Here is an 11,478-nt window from a genome sequence, read left to right as displayed (position 1 = left end):
GAGCAGCGGCACACATTCCCTTACCTATATTAACCTGGGTCTCTATGTATTTGTTTTGAGAGACTAATTTGAAAAGGGACCTGGTTAGGGGGCCTTTTCCTTTCCTTCACACATGCATGCCACTGTTTTTCTTGTGTTAGTAAATTCACTACGGAAGATAACTTTTTTATTTTTAATAATAAAAATTAATATTCAGTGAGTTTTCCAATGAAAAGACATAATTAAGCATTACACTATAATATGGACTTGTGATATATTCAGATACAGCAGAGTAAATTTTTAATATTGATTTAGAGTCCTGTTCTATCATTCAGACTGGATATTTATACAAAAGTTCCCCAGTGTATAGTTACAAAAATTCTCCAATTTTCCTGAGAAGATGTTTAGAAGACAAGGCAATCCCTGTTTGAAAGTAATTTTCACATTAAGAAATCACTAGCTTTGTGTAGAAAAGGAAGAGGTGGAACAGTGAATTAATTATCAGCCCAATGTTTAATTTGAATAAATGGAAATGCCAGAATGATTGAAGAATGTATGCTGAAGACCAAGGAGTTCAAGTGACACAGGGAAACCAGAGTATTTGTATTAGAAACCTGGGGCAGTTTCCTCAATTTCTTTTCCCATTATTCATGAGCAATTTAATTTTGTGATAAATAGAATGCATCTGAGCATCCAACTGGTTGAGCAATCATCAAGTGGGAGGTGGGTTAGACAGGACCAGGTGATTGGGTTATGGGCTGTACGTTGCATGGGGAGAAGGTTTTGGGGAACGAGAGGCAATGGAGTATGTTGCGCAGAGTTGGAGAAGGAAGGCTGCAAATAATGTGATTGCCTTGAGCTATGGGAAGAGCTGAGGAGGGTGATGGATGGGGATGATAAAGAAAAGACTGCAGAGGTTGGATAAGATGAACATTGGCTTTGTGGGGGTTTGTACAATGTGTATGAAAGAGGTGTTTGCTGTGTGAATTGACCCTAAAGATACCGACACTTTATAAGTAAGTGAAGCATACATGAATCACAAACACCTGTTGTACTTCCAAAAATAATTTGCTGTTTGCACTTTTAACCTGATAAATTGGCGATAAATAACTTTCCTATCCCTTAAAAATTTTACAGATTTTAGGTTTTTGAAAATTTTGCAGATTTTTTCTTTTTTTTTGTTTTGAATCAGACTGAAAATCTCCTCTCCAAGGGAGGGATGGTGCTTTTTTGAGAAACAAAGAAACATAGCAAATACCTAAAAAAAAAAAAAAAAAAAAAAAAAAAAAAAAAAAAAATCAGACTTATGTTAACCATTTCCCTCCACCTGCCCTAACCATGGGTTATTGACTGTTTTGGCACAATTGGCTGTTAAGCAGACATAGTGTCAGGGTGCCATGGTGGCCAGAGGGGCCCCAGGGCCAGCAGCAATGGGGGCTGCCAGTGGGCGAAGGATTGTCATGGGCCACCAGGTCCCAGGTTCACCGACAGAATAGATTTGGACTTTTCTAATTAAGCAGAGTTTTACAGGGATGTATAAAACATCCATGAAGGAACATGAACGTGAGATCTGGAAAACTATCTACTATGACCGTTAACAGATGATCTCTTTATTCAATTTTACTCTCCTTGGTCAAACAGTAAGACCATCCTCAGGTGATAAAATTATGGGAAAGGAGGAATTCTCCTTCAACAGTGTTCTCCCCTGCTGACAGAGAGGAAACAAAAAAAAAATCTAAAACTTTTTACATGCACTTTCTATTTATTTTCGTTACTGACTAGTGAGTTCCTGCACCAGTCTATGTCTTCTAGAACGAGGCTCTTATCCCTCAGTAATTTTCTATCTTAACTTTACTCTGTCAGCAAACTTCTTACAGTTTTCCTAACACTAACCTAACTAAATTCCACCTTGATCACATAGTTGCACCTGTGCCTTCAGTAGTGGAAATTTATGCATGTGCATATATATGTAACTAATAGAAACAACATCTGTCATCTTAAGACACACAAGCATGTATACATGTGCGCAAACACATGTGCCAACTCACAGTATTTAGAACATTTAGGGTGTAACACTCCTTGTTTGGGAATTTAACAGGGAAGGCATGGAACACAGGAATGGTACACTGCAAAATATGTTCAAAACAAACCAGAGAGACACAACGTGTGTGAAAAGAAACTCAGTGTAAATATCTGAATGTAATAATCTAAAACCTTAAGTGCAGTTTAGGGATTAACATTCAGGGAAGCTCTCCAGATAAGCCTTTTCTTAGACATTGTGGACGGCTGTGATTTCCTGTGATCTTAGTTCAGTTTCTGCTTATGCCCTAAACACTGCTTTTGGAGACTTTCCTTCTACTTAGTTATCTCTGTCCTTCCCAAGGACACTTGCATATTAGATCACTTTCAGTTTCAGAACATAACTAAAACCTTGAGGAGCTCAAGTTCTGCATTAGAGTCCTTACTTCGTTACTAGACTGCCCAGTGGTTGCCCAGGCTTCAGACTCTTCTCAGTGCGGATGAGGATCGTTGACCTCTGAGATCTCAGCAAATGCTCTGATTGCTAGGACATGCACCATCCTTTCTGGTAACATGGATAGCACAACTGCAAAACTGTGCATACACGAAGGAAAATAGCAAGGAGTGTGACTCTGTAGCCCTGTGGATAAGTGAGCTTTTTGGGAAGCTAGGTAGGAAGCTATATAACTCCAATCTTTGCTCCCGGAAGTTTTTATATATTAAGCAGTTTTTGCCCAATAAAAAATCTAATTTTCCCTCTCCTTCAAAATATGGATGATGTTTCTCCCATATTTCTAGGAAGCTCTACATCTTTGGACTTGACATGGATATGATGTATTTTATTACTGTGAATTCTCTTTTAGTCCTACTATTCTTCAATGATCGAAAACTTGAGTTTTCTCAGACCTAGCCTAGCACACCAAGCTCTCTGGAAAAGCTCTTGAAGTCTGAAGAAACACTGGATTAAGGTTAAAATGTAGGATTTTAATGAATTTTATGTAGGAGAACAACTCAATAATTCAATTATGGCGTCTTTTCTTCATCTTGGTAAGTGATGATGTGTATTGCTCCTGGCCCTTCATTTCTATGGATTTTATTTAGGTAGCTCATAGCTCTGTTGTAATAACTAATAAGAGAGCTTATGGAAATAATAATCATTAGAAGCACTAAGGGACTGTGGATTAAGCTGCATATTTTGGTTAAAATGATGTTTTAACTGCTCTGTTGGTAACTTAGCTCTCAAAATAAAATTGTTGACAAAAATGGGCAATCCCTTTTCTGAGCTACTACTTCAGATTGTCTTGAAGACATCAGCACTGCAGTTGCTCTTAGTTCATGTTGTGAAGATATTTTTGATACTTGTGAATTCTAAAATGCTAATAAATATATTCTAATGGAGAAATCTTTTATGAGATTCAGCTGCATGCTGCATAGTTGTAGAGCCAGGGACAGCCCATAATCTGTAACTTGGTATAACATTATATTTAATTAGAAGCAAATTAGCAAATTAGCATAATTAGAAGCAAAAATTGCCTTTGTCTTTCTCACCTGGGACTATGTCCTCAGACTTGTACTGTGTCCTGTAGTTTCCCAGTGGGTAGAATAATACTTATTTTCTTGATCCCAACTTGATGTTGCATAGGTCACTTTACTGGTCTGAGGGATTATGTAATTCTATTTCTGTACTTGCCCTAGATATCTGGAAAGAAGAGAACTGATCTCTGGAAGGAATGGCTTCTTGTGACCTTAAAAACGTTATAAAGAGACAACTACATCTTGAAGAGCCTGAACTAGTTAAAGTAGTTAACTACTTTAAAGTAAGTTAAAGTAAGTTTTCTCTCAGAAAAAGTCAGTGGATGTTATGTATTCTCAGTGGATGTTATGTATTCTTAATGAACTTCTTACTGCAAGAGAATCTAGGAGAGAGGATAATGTTCTATTTATACATACAGATGATATATATCTAAAGAACTTAAAAATGCAGGGGAGGGATACCAAAATGTCTTGGAATAGTAGAAAAATTGTTATGGAAATAGACTTAAATTTGGTTTAGTTTTAGTTTAGACATTCTACATCAAATATGTGTAATATGTTCTTTTACAAGAATTAATTGAGTTTAATGCACTGGGGCATTTTTTCACTAGTTTTTGAGGAGTTAAATAGTCATTGTTGTAGAAAGCTATTTTGTCATTAGGAAAGTTTAAAGTTTAGGAACAAACTTTTCTTATGCTGGAGCAAAAGCGTAGTCCAGTTTGAATGGCTGATAAAGCTGACATTAGATTGAAAGAGAAAGGAATATAGTCCTTAAGGAGGAAGCAGTGAGTGAGGATCTTTTTTGTTCATACATTTGATGAAGATACTCACATATCCAGTGCTCTGAGCTAGTGGCATAGGGACACATTGTCAATATTACTAAAGTAAATGTTGAAGTGACATGACAGATTTTCCTCCCGGGGCTTCCAAAAGAAGCTGAGATATGTAATCATTATTGAGGCTTAATTTCTTTCCTGCTGTTAGCTAGAAAGAACGTGGGGTTCAAAGCTAGAAAGGAGTCTGCAGTCCATCAAAGAGCAGGAGATTTGTGTGCAGCTTTCAAAGTGTGACTTGAATCTGTTTGAACCTGGAATATGGTGCTAATCCTCTTTAGTGCAGTCCAATGCATTCATCAGTGATTTCTGTGTTCCTTATGTATTGTTCTAATGGATAAATATGACCAAATATGGAGTTAAGCATCAGGGAAGATGACCTCAGGCCTGAGTCCTATAGAGAAGAGACTATTGAAGTCCATAAATACGAACAAAGTAATTCACTGGAAGACTGGGCTGAAAAGAGAACTGACAAAAGGATAGGTGAAAGAGGAGTGATTTAGGTAGGAAAAGAAAAGGAGGGAGGTGGCAGCTAGACAGTCAGAAAATCTACCAAGGAAAGGGTTGGAGCAAGTGATCGGTCAAGGACTGTAACCAGAGGAAAATGTCTCAGTGCAGAGTGGTTGGTATGGCATAGCACACCAGGAAATGCATCTTCAGAGGGGGTGTCATCACCTGGTCAGATGGAAAAGTTCTGGTTTTGAGAGACTTTGGGTAGAGAAATCTGAAAAGATATAGCAAAAACAAAATTATATAATAGAAATGTGGGGAGAGGGGTATACAACAGAGAAAAATAAGACAGTATGGCAGTACCAAGCTGTCAGGAGTAGTTAGAACTACATAGAAATATTATGTAACATGTCTTTTTTTCCAAGAAATATAGCTGATATACTTGTTGATTTCCTTGGGGAGACACTTTCAAGAAATTCCTCCATAAATACCTCTCATTAAGATTTAAAGCTTTGCTAATTTCAGCACAGCCCCACAATTACCCTCCAGATCTCAGATCTATGCATCACGTTTCAAAAATCTCTGTGCTTCTGACAGAACCACAGCATCCTTCACATTCAGTCACACGAGACAATAATTAACATGAGACGATTAAAATGTACCATAAGGAATGTGGTTACAGCAGGCGAGAAATAAACTGGATACTAAATTGGAGATAATCCATTTCCAGAATCTATAGCGTGTGTTTCAACCTGAGTCAATTCATCGGAGGAACAAAGAAATTGCATATTACTTAAAAGCTACATTAGAGATTCTTTATTTCTTTGTATACATTTCCTGAAGACAAGGTAAATCTTCATGTCCCTGTGTAGATGCTAAAACATATTTGGGGCTGAGTGAGTTCTCCTGAACCCAAAGAATGCCCAAAACTCATCCCAAATACCACATGTTGGACTTGGAGCTTCAATCAAATCAGCCACTGAAAAACTTTCAGATTTTTTTTTTCGGTTGGACAAGAAGTCTCTCAGGAGAAAAAGTAAAAATGGAAAGCATACTGGCATCAAGAAAGAGTGTGTACTTTTCTCTTTTCCTTTTGCCTGGAGCTGTTCGTGTTTCTGAAGGAGAGTCTGCTTCCTGTAAGCTTTACAGCATAGTACTGCACACTCTACGCTGTATGTAAAACTTGAGCACTGTTCTAGTTTAATTGTCCTGAGTCCTGCTTTGGGGCATTGGGTGGAGGAGGTGAATAAATTGCAACATGTTCAATAAGAAGCAGCAATTTTACATACAGACATACAAAAACACATGATAAAAACATTAACATTTCCTTTCAAGAAGTCTGCAATAATGAAGGTGCTTCTGCTTTCAAAAAGCAAGAGGGGTTAAAAAGACATCTGTACAATGACTCAAAGCCTTTGAACAAACAGCCATAAGCTGTTTCTGTAATAAGAATTCCACAGTGTGTGCCAATTTTTTTTTTTTTTTTTTTTTTTTTTTTTTTTAATATTTCAGGAAAATCTTTAGAATTTATGTTTAAACTCCCATCTGGTGTTTATAGCTGTTTTTTTTTTATATTTTATTTTTTATGTTTTTGTTTTTCTTTTCCCCAGCACTTCCTCTTCTAAAGATGAACAGATATCATGCTTGATACCTTCTTTTAAAAATTACCCATGGGTAATCAATACTTTCTTTTTCGTGCAGCAGTTTGTGTGTGTTCAGCAGGGGAAAAAAAAATAACAGTTCAGATGCATCACATTGCTTTGAAATAATATTATGTGTCAGACCAAGCAATTGTGTCATGTGATATAACACAGTAAACAGCTACCATAGCAAGAGCTACCATGGCAGCTCTTCTTGCAGAAGTGTAACGTGAATTTGATGCCAAATAGCCAACCCTTTCCTCCTACTGACAGATAGCCCTTGAGATTCAGTATTTCTCAGCACATTCAGTTAAATAAGGTTAATATTGCTCATTGTTAGTCTTCTTCCACCTTGATTTTTCACTGTGAGTTCATAAATGCTATCACTAGAACATTTCAAAAGAGGTTACATTTTGAAAGCATTTAATCTGCATTTCCAGGTGGATTATTACCACTGCTGTATTACCCAGCTGATGTTTCGCAGCATAAAGAATCATACATCAGGTGTATTTAACATCAAGCTGTTTAACTAAGATTACTCTTATTGGAGATATACTGTGCATAATATTCTGTACTACATAATACAGTCTAAGCAAAAGCCACAGGAGCTGAAATAATGTATAACTTCCTGTATCTCTCCTGATTTTTCAGTTTCAGTACACAGATCTACTTTCAATGAACTTAACTGTAGAATTACATTTTTTAAAAAATCACTTGAAATAATGCATCTTTTTCATGCATGGAAAGAAAACTCATTTTCTTCTCTTTTTTTTTCAGATTTTATTATTTCCAGTTAGTAGACTGAAATGATTGCTTCTATCTCCTGAGTCTAATAAAGCAATTTGGCTCTTTAATGGGCCTTGTTAGGTTGGAAGACCAATGTCTTCCTGGTACTATTTTTTGCATTAGTGGTGCACTACTTGCTGAGTCATCAGCACAGAAACCAGAGGTTAATTTCACTTCCACTAAATGAAGCAGATAATCAGCCATCAGACGATGGCTCCTGTACTGTAAATAAATCTTGACAAGCTGAGGGACAGCACCGTGCATCGTTCAACCCTTTTCACACCATCTGTCCACAAATTAAGACAAAGTAAGGATATTAATTTGTTACATTTCAAAAGCTGTACTGACAAACCCACACGGACATTTTTAAATGGCAATGAATAACTGAAATATTTTACTAATATTCCATTGAGTCACGGGTTATAGTTTTGCAAACTTCTTTTCCAACAATGAACCTCTGGAAAGTCTTTTGGCCAGCTGTGCAGCTAATGACTATCAAAGCAGATCAGTTCCAGAGTATTGTGCTATGGACCGTTTTTTACTTAGGTTAGAAGTTGTATCAACCTGATGGCATGAGAATCTGTTGGATTTCTGAGAGATGCTATATGAAGAGTGATCTCTCAGCTAATGTGGAAGCTGTTGCATGGTTTCAGGAGTCATAAACATTTATGAAAAAAATGAGCTCATGAAAAGTAGTATATGGCAGAAGATAATTCCTGGAAATTGTTGAGGTGATAGCATGCCTTATCTATTTCACTAAATCCATGAAACACGAAGGCAGAGCAGTGGTGCAATTGATCTTACACTAAATCACACCAAATTGCTGTGGAAGTGAGACTGGATGTATCTGCAAAAGAATTAGCTTTACAGATGCATTTTAAGTATTTATAAGATGATAAGTCTATTCATGTGTTTATCTTATTCTCATATGAAAACTTCAAAATAGGTTCAAAGGTCAAGTATACGTTAATGACATATAAAAACATTACAGAGATATTCTAATAATCTCCAGGCTATGTAATATACCAACAGGGACTCCAGAGGCGGAGTTGCATTGGAAAGAAGTGAAGGCACTAAGCAATTTTCATTTTTCTCTGGAACAGTGCCCCAGAATAGCTACAAGGCAATGATGAATGAGTATTAACGCTTCCAGTCACAGATTAGACTATATAGATTTTTAAAGACATTGTTTCTAGTTTTCTTTCTTCATTATAGGGCAGATATAAAATTGGACATCTAAACAGAATTTAAAAGACTTTTTTTTATATTATGGTTTTATAAAATGGCTTTGAGAGTGACAGAGCACTGGCACAGGTTGCCCAGAGATGTTGTGGAGTCTCTGTCTCTGGAGATACTCAAAACTCACGTAGACACAATCCTGTGCAATGTGCTCTAGGTGCCCCTGCTCAAGCAACACATACTGATTATGTATGTGTGTGAAGTTTCAAAAAACAGGTCCATAATTGTCCAGTATAATGGGAGCTTGGAAACCTAGTTTACATGCTGATACCTGAATTTAGATGTCATAATCTAAGCTGTATCTTACCCTTATAAAACTCTAGTAGAGAAAAATGCCCTCTAGTGATGTCTGGCTCCCCATTTACCCTCCAGGGTAAAGGTAACAAGCTTAAATTAAGGAGCTAATTTTTCATCCACAAACTTAGATAAGATAGGAACCACTGACTGTTCAAAGCAGTGCTTTCCAAGCATCTTTAATTAATGGTGATCAGATTCTCATTACAGCCAGAGGAAAGGCTGTCACTGAATTGTATCCTCAGTAAAAAAAAATTGTAGAGAGTGAATGAAGTTGTTCTACCAGAATTTTGGACAAGGTCGTTACTGAAATTTGTTTCTATAAGAGAGTTTTACATTATTACTTACATATTCTCTACTAAATTTGATTTCTAAAATCCTTTAGTAAGTCTATGTTGTGATAAGGTGTAAGGAGTGAACAATATTAAAACACAGGATTCTCAAAAGTATGATATGAAAAATTAATTAAATTATTACTAAATAATTGCGAATCAGATTTATTAATTAATTTAATAAAATATTAATTTAATAAATTATTTTTCACACAAGTAAATAATATCCTAGTGATGAAAAGCAATCCCTAACAGCCTTATCAAGTCTGTGCCATACCACTTAATTGTGCTGTTCACTTAAACATATTCAGTAAAACATAAACTATAAAGGTAGATATGATGGATATTTACTTACAGCTAGGCAGCAGCAGAAAACATTAGGAACAAAGAGGAAGAATGTGGTATTGAAAGGCTGTCGGTATGGCTGACATTAAATAGATGATTAGAGAGGTTCACCTGGGCTAGTGTCCACGTCAAAAAACACTGACTGTTGGTTCGTTTCTTTGCGAAATCAAAACTAACCCTACACCCAACAAGATTATTAGGATCAGATGCTTCAGTGCAAAATGTAGAAACCCAACAGTAGTCAAACTTAGTGTGATTTCACCTCTATGAAGTCACCTAATCCACCCAACTGGGAGCTAGTTTTAGCTTAAAGCAGGGTTTTACATTTTTGTACAGCTGTATGTATTCTTTAAAGTTTAACAACAATGCCTAATCTGAGATAGTTCATCAACAGGAAACTGAATATCTTATATCTCGTTTCTCCTGCACTCTCCCCTCTCCTGAGTGCCAACAACTTTGGTTTTGATTCCCTTTAAAAGAAGAGAAACAAGCACCAAGGTTAGGGAGAGGAATAGCATGGATGGCTTCTGCTTGTAGTTACTATAAAATGATCTGTAGTGCTACGTGTATTTCTTGTTTGAAATGTAGTAAGCAAGCTGCGTTCCTCATACATTACAGCAAACAAATTTATCTGGAAGTGAAACGAATGAAATATATTCTACAATACCTAGATAATTTACTCTAATAAGTTTCTCCTTAATCTTATAGCATAATTATTAAAGTACCTTACCTAACCTTTCTGAAAAGAACTAAGTCCATTATTTATTGAACAGTATTTTCTGGTAGTATTTTTTAAAAAGAGACTAAGCAGTAATATGCAAGTTCTATCTCATTCTTCTTTAAAGATAGCTACTGCTCTGTTATTAAGGGGACCTGAGATATGAGAAATCTTTCACTGTTCCACGGCTGTGTCTTTTTCTAGAAAAAATTCCTTGGGAGATGTGAGCCAAGGAAGTTTGTTTAAGTTTTTAAGCTGTGTGGTATAATCTATAAATTGGAGCTTCCTTGGAGTCTCTCAATATTGGCTTGAGAGAGAGAGAGAGTGTTTTGTAATGAATTTTATTCTTCTTTATTCTCACACTCTAGCTGTATTTAATTTTACTTTTAAATGTGCTCACATTACAGAGAAATAAGCTCTCTCCATGGAATGCAGAAGAATCAGCTTGCATCAGCGTGTAAACACAATGGACACTTCTCAGGTTTTCTTTTTTTTTATTCTCCCCGTTTTTGTTCATGCTTTCTTAGATTATCAGATGAAATGGAAGAGTATCAAAATAAATTAAAACTAAATTCGTATGCAAGCAGTGTGCTCTTTGCCATGGACAAATGTCAACCTGGTTTGCTTTGAGAAGATTTGGGTTATTATGACTATGAGGAGTAGCTGCTTGATGGCCCTTAGTGTATTGGGCATGCTGCTTTTCATCCAGCATAAGCTTTTGAGAAGTATTAGAAGGAACTGCTCACATGCTATTTGGAAAACGTGGTCAAAACACAGGCTCTTCCCCTGCCTCCTGATAAGAAGGCTGCCCAGGTGTGCAGGATTGCTTTGCTCTTATTCCAAGCACAGCTCACCGGGCAGCGATATGCTGTTGTTACTGTGGTCTGGGCACAATGCGTGCTGAAGCTGAGGTACCTGGTGGAGTCCCAGGAGAGGCAGCGTGGCCATGGGAGGACACAGGGTGGCCGCGGGAGGCTCACTGAGCTTCTCTTGGTTCGCAAAGCAATGAGCAGCTGCAGCCTCCGAAGCAGATCAACGGGGAGCTGTGGGAAGCTCGGCTGTCGGACCTGGCAGTCGTTCAGGCACAGGGGACAACAGATCTTTCAGTTGTTCCTTGGTCATTTTTATTCAGTGCTGGTTTAAATGCTCTCTTTAATCTTCTTACTCTGTGATATGGACACTACCTCTCTTTAATCAACAGTAATTTCATTCATCAAATAGCTTTCAACAATCATCCTCTAGTACTAATTGCACTTTTACTTACTGGATTTCCTTGATCTATCCTGTTAATAGTGAGCTAGTGGTTAAAA

The sequence above is a fragment of the Rhea pennata genome, chromosome 1 (assembly GCF_028389875.1).
Source record: "Rhea pennata isolate bPtePen1 chromosome 1, bPtePen1.pri, whole genome shotgun sequence".
NCBI classification, from domain to species: domain Eukaryota; kingdom Metazoa; phylum Chordata; class Aves; order Rheiformes; family Rheidae; genus Rhea; species Rhea pennata.
Note: the sequence above shows the minus strand (reverse complement) of the source record.